This window comes from Macaca nemestrina, chromosome 7, assembly GCF_043159975.1.
Source record: "Macaca nemestrina isolate mMacNem1 chromosome 7, mMacNem.hap1, whole genome shotgun sequence".
NCBI classification, from domain to species: Eukaryota; Metazoa; Chordata; class Mammalia; order Primates; family Cercopithecidae; genus Macaca; species Macaca nemestrina.
This window is the reverse complement of record NC_092131.1, coordinates 88,110,272-88,116,271: the sequence shown is the minus strand read 5'-3', so window position 1 is coordinate 88,116,271 and position 6,000 is coordinate 88,110,272. Positions and strand designations below refer to the sequence as shown.

The window sequence follows — 6,000 nt, the reverse complement described above, 5'->3', positions numbered from 1 at the left end:
GCTTATCCAGTTATCTCCAGAAATATTAAAGATTACTGCTTATTCTGATTATTTTAAGTTCCTCACATAGAAAAAAGACACTATTTAACGTTGTCATGGGTTAGGGTACTAGGCTGGTAAGAATATATGCTGACACATACACTTCCTAGAGGGCAATTTGATAATATGCAGCAAAAGTGCTTAATATATATTTTTTAAATCTTTGACCCCAGGATTTTACTTTTCATAATTTATCCTAAGGAATCAATTTGGCAAATGCATAAAGTTGTATGAATAAGAATGTTCATCATAGCATGATTTATAATGGTAAAAGTAAAAAAATTCTAAGTGTCGAACATCAGGGATTATTTAAATAAATAGTAGTTTAACAATGAAATAGTATTAAATCCCTAAAGGGATAATAAAGGCCTAAATTTGTTGACATGAAAGAATGTAGATGAATTCAGTGAAAAAAATTTATGGTGTATTTATTACGGTTTCATTTTGTGAAAATACATGCCTACCTTTGTAAATAAAGTTATATATGTATTTTTTCTAATGTATATTTAACTTTCTCATACATGCATATATATATGCATGTAAAAAATCCTGGAAGCATAGATGTCAAAATGTCATCGGTGGTTAACTTTCAGTGATGAGATTTAGAGCAATTTTAATTAATTCATTATTTTCAAATTTATTTGTATTTTCTAATGTTTTTCCTAGTGATTTAATGAATAAAAAGAGCAATACAATTCATTGTAAAAAATTAGGAAAATACAGACGAAAAAGGACAAAGTCATGGTCAAATGTAGTCACACTATTTAAGATTAATCACCCTTAATATTTAGGTGCATACTTTTAGTTTTCTATGTGCAAATATACATACAAACATGTATATGTTTAAAAAATTGGAATCAAATATTATTTACAGGGTTGCCTTATCATTTTGAACTGTAATTTTAAATGTTTGAAATAACATCAATCTCACAGAAAAACTGCAAGTACAACACAAGTAACTCTTGTTTATTCCAGAACCGTTTGAGAGTAAGTTACTGAATGCGCCTCCACTCCTGAATACTTTGGTGTGCCTTTCTTGTAACAAGGATATTCTCATATATAACTATCAAAATCAGGACATAACTGTTAACATTTACATTATGCTACCATCTAACTCAGACTCTACTCAGATTTTACTATTTGTCTCAATAATGTTCTTTAGAGCAAAAAGATCCAATCGGAATCATGTGTTTCATTTAGTAGTCATGTCTCTTTATTTTTGTTGGGTATCATACAGTTCCGTAGGCTTTCTTAGATTCATGACTTCGACTCTTTTGAAGATTCCAGTCCAGTTATTTTGTAGAATGTCTCTCAATGTGGGTTTGTCCTGATTAGATTTAGATTCTCCATCTTTGGCAGAAGTGTCACAAAAATGGTGCATGTTCTTCCCACTGCATCCTCTAAGTTTCAATTCAACTTCAATTTAAGCCATTATTGATTATGTTTACTTTGTTCACCTGATTAAAATGAAATCTGCCAGCCTTCTCTACTGAAGTTATTATTTTTCTCTTTGGGTATTTTGTAGTGGATGCATTTTGAAACTATATAAGTATTTCAGCTGGGCCCGGTGGTTCAGGTCTGTAATCCCAGCACTTTGGGAGGCTGGGGGGTTGGGAGAGGGTGCAGATCTCCTGAGATCAGGAGTTCGAGACCAGCCTGGCCAACATGGCAAAACCTCCTCTCTACTAAAATTATAAATATTAGCTGGGCATGATGGTAGGCACCTGTAGTTGCAGCTACTCAGGATGCTGAGGCAGGAGAATCACTTGAACTTGGGAGGCGGAGGTTACTGTGAGTCGAGATTGCCTCACTGCACTCCAAACTGGGTGACAGAGCAAGACTCCATCTCAAAAAGGAGAAGGAGGAGGAGGCAGTAGGAAGGAGGGAGAAGGAGAAGGAGAAGAAGAGGAAGAAGGAGGAGGAGGAGGAGGAAAAGAAAACTATGTAGGTATTTAAATCCTTATCGTATTTTAAAAGTATTCATTTATTTATATAAGTATGGATTCATGGTTTCTATTTTATTCACTGAGTTATAATTTGTCCCAGATTAGCCAGTGGAAGCTGTTTTATAGGGCTTCTGTGTGTTTTTGATGTATCCCTATTCCTCCTCCTCCTCCTCCTCCTCCTCTTCTCCTTCTCCTTCTCCTCCTTCTTCTTCCTCCTTTTCTTCTTCTTCCTTCTCTCTTCTTCTTCTTCTCTTTGCTCTGTTGTCCAGGCTGGAGTACAGGGGTGTGATCATGGCTCACTGCTTTCAAACTCCTGGGCTCAAGCAGTGCTCCCACCTCACCCTCTTGAGTAGCTGAGACTACAGGTGTGCATGACCATGCCCAGCTAATGTTTTCTTTCTTTTCTTTTCTTTCTTTTCTTTCTTTCTTTTTTCTTTCTTTTCTTTTCTTTTTCTGTAGAGACAATGTCTCACTATGTTGCACAGGCTGGTCTCTGAACTTGGCCTCCCAAAGTTCTGAAATTACAGGCATGAGCCACCATGCCCAGCCTCCCCATCATTATTTAAGTAGTTCTTTGCTTTTAGAAACTACAAGATGGCCCAAGCTCATTTTATACTTTCCTTCTCCTGGAACCAGTCATTTTTCTAAGGTGAGCTGGTTGTGTTTAGTGACGAACAGTATTTTGAAACCTGGATCTGGGTGCTAGGTAGTGCTCATTGCTGATGGGGTGAGAGAGCTCTAAGGCTGTCTCAGTGGACATAGTTGGGAATATGGCAAATAGCCAATCACACACACACTCACACTCACATGTATTTGCATGTATTTTCTCTTTTTTCTTTTCTTTCTTTCTTTTTTTTTCTTATGAACCTTTTTTATTTCTCTTATTTTTGAGAAAATCTGATCCTTCTGAACCTTGAATAAAGATTTCAAATCTATATGCAGCTACGCATAGGCATTATTGTTTTGCGTATGGAAAAATGAGGGTTCAAGTCATAGAAATATATGATGGCAGAGCAGTGAGGAAATCCTGGGCTATTTTCTAACATGATAGAATAGGGTTTCAGACCTCTTGAATTCAGCAGGGATGTAATTTACAAGTAATTACTCCCTTGAAAATCAGAGTAACCACACTTGTAGTGAAATTCATTCCTGATGGTGCTTGCTGCATTCCATTCTGGTGCTGGAAGCTGGACTGGAGACCGACCATGTTCCTTCAAGGATCCTCAGCAATGTACAAGGGAAGCTCCTTTCTGAGGGAACTGTGCTTGCATGTAGACCTTCACAGTAGTGCAACATAACTTCTCAGAGATCAACATGCCACCATTCAGTGAACCTGGGAATTTCAAGAGGAGGCCAAGTGTCAGCACAGCGGCTACTGAAGGGCAATGCCTGCTTCTTAGGAAAGGCAGTAACTCACTAGAAGCAGGCCCTTCAGATCCACAGGTGGACTGAAATGAGGATTATTCCTCAGCCAGAAAGGACTGGTTGAGTGATTGGAAGGTCCGATGGGTCATCATCCTCTTGTTTAATAGCAACATATGGTATTTCCTGTCCCTGGGAGTGTGGCAGAGCAGAGCACCCAAAGTACAAGTGGTGACCTGGCCACTGATGTGCAGTTTCCCATAGATCTCATTAAATCTGGCCACAAGGGCAGGCACATCCTTCACTTTTCCTTCACTTTGGCCAGCACTTCCTCTGAGAATTCATGTCTTTTAACAAATTTTAATAAATTTCCTTCTGCAGCATTTTTTAGTATCTCTATCAGGGTTTCCAACATTATTTGACTGGATATAGATTATAATAGTTAAATTAGTGCAGGCTATGCTTTCTGGATTCATGATTTGAGAAAAAAATGGACATAGCTTTTGCCACCTGGTTCTGATTCAGAGTTCACACCACAAAGAAATGGGATGCTTTCCTGGAGAGAACCTGTCCTTTGAGAAGGGCTTCTTCTCTTAATGTAGAACAGATTTTGAAAGACTCAGGGCTATTCAGTTTGTAGCAAACTGCAAAAGTAAGAACATAGGTATCTTTGGTGAATTTCACACTTTGATTTTTCATCTCTATCAATACTTCCAAAGCACTTTTATATCTGCCTTTGACAACTAACATATCCATCAAAATATTGAATGATGTGGACTCTGAGAAGGAACCTCATAAATGCTGGTCTTTCATGAGCTCCTCAAGATCCAACCCATAACACAGACTCATGACAAATGGTCCAAACTTATACTCCTCCAAAGTGATATTTCTGTTCTCTGCATGGTACCTGTAAATGACATTTTTAGCCAGCTTCACATGGTCCTGGGACCCACACAAATGAAGTAAGGTTATCGACTCCTCCTTCAAGATGAGCTTGTCAATTTTTCTTCCAAATTTCTAAAATAGGTTTCTTTAGTGCCACGAAGATTACACGCAACAGCCACCTTCTTATGCTGAAATTCTTTTAATTTCACAATACTATCTGTAAGTAGGTATCTGTTAGCAGCCACAGGCAGAGCTGGAACCTCCCACCCCAGGATACACTGAAATCTGCGGTACCTGCAGAAGAGCTCGATTCAAGGGCCTAAGTGCAGCAGCCATACTCACATGTATTTTCTTTTTGTAACTATATTGAAAACCATACATTTATATCAATATCTCAATTCAAATCCAACCCCACAACCTCATATTAGGTTTTCTCTTTCCATATTTGTATCTTAATTTTCTCATTTATAACTTTTTGATTTGTACATTTCTTCTCCCATATTCTTTAATATAGTTGCTTATTCCATCCATCTTCAGTATGTAACCAATCTCACCTTGCTGCTGTCGTTCCCCCTCCCATGTGGATGCCCTTTACCCACTCTGGCTCTGACACTCTGTGCCAGGGCTGCCCCTCTACATAGGTGTCCGCCATTTGGGCCTGGATATCTCACACTAGGCAACCCCTCTGAGTGGATGTCTCCTTTACTTGCTCAGGCTGTGACTCTGCCAGCTGGGTTCCTCTCTCAGCCCCCTCAGACATCCCCCACCATGGACACATCTTCATCTTTCTTGGGTTCTGACTTCTTATTCCCATGCCAGACGGCCCCTCCTCACCAATGTCTATGACCTTGCTCTACCCCACCTGGTGGCTTTAGGACTAAATTGTTTAGAAAGGGAAGGGAGGGAAAGAAGACTTATATCTTTTGAAAATTCTGTTATATAATAGAATTTTCCACATTGTTGAGTAGTCATTAAAAAGTTTTACTAGATATATTTTATTCTATTAATGTAATGTGATAATTATTTAAGTATTCCCTCTTTTGAACATTAAGGTGATTTCCAACCAAAAGTAATTTGGGCCACGTGCTATGGCTCATGCCTGTAATCCCAACACTTTGGGAGGCTGAGGCGGGTGGATCACAAGGTCAGGAGTTCGAGACCAGTGCAGCCAACATGGTGACACCCCATCTCTACTAAAAATACAAAAATTAGCCGGGCGTGGTGGTGACTGCCTGTAATCCCAGCTACTTGGAGGCTGAGGCGGGAGAATTGCTTGAACCCAGGAGGCAGAGGTTGCAGTGAGCTGAGATCGCGCCCCTGCACTCCAGCTTGGGCGACAGAGCAAGACTCTGTCTTAAATAAATAAATAAATAAATAAATAAATAAATAAATAAATAAATTGCAGGCTGTTTTCCCTCACACAAATTCCCTCTAGTGGAATTTGTTTCCCCCCACCACTGTTTGACTCCATTCCAAGTCCTAAGAGGCACTATTACCTCTTGCCTCAGTATCTCTAGGGAAGGTGTCCTCTACTCACTAATTCATCAAAGGTCTGTTGACTTTACAACATATTAAGGTTTAGCTGAACTCCACCTCCCTCCCCTCTTCTACTCCTAATATAGCTATATTTCAGTTCTCTTGTTTACTTTGCTAACTTAATACTATACTAATCATTTTAATATCTTTTTCAGGTAGGCACTGTGTATTTTGAGTTCCTACTTTGTAAAATAAGAATATTAGCATCCTTATCTTTTCCTTCACTCTCTTT

The 6,000-nt window shown here is 38.9% G+C and overlaps 1 pseudogene; it reads right to left on the bottom strand.

Annotated features, from left to right (window-relative positions):
- Positions 1-3,397: 3,397 nt before the first annotated feature.
- Positions 3,398-4,568, bottom strand: LOC105499187 (pentatricopeptide repeat-containing protein 2, mitochondrial pseudogene; annotated as a pseudogene).
- Positions 4,569-6,000: the final 1,432 nt, after the last annotated feature.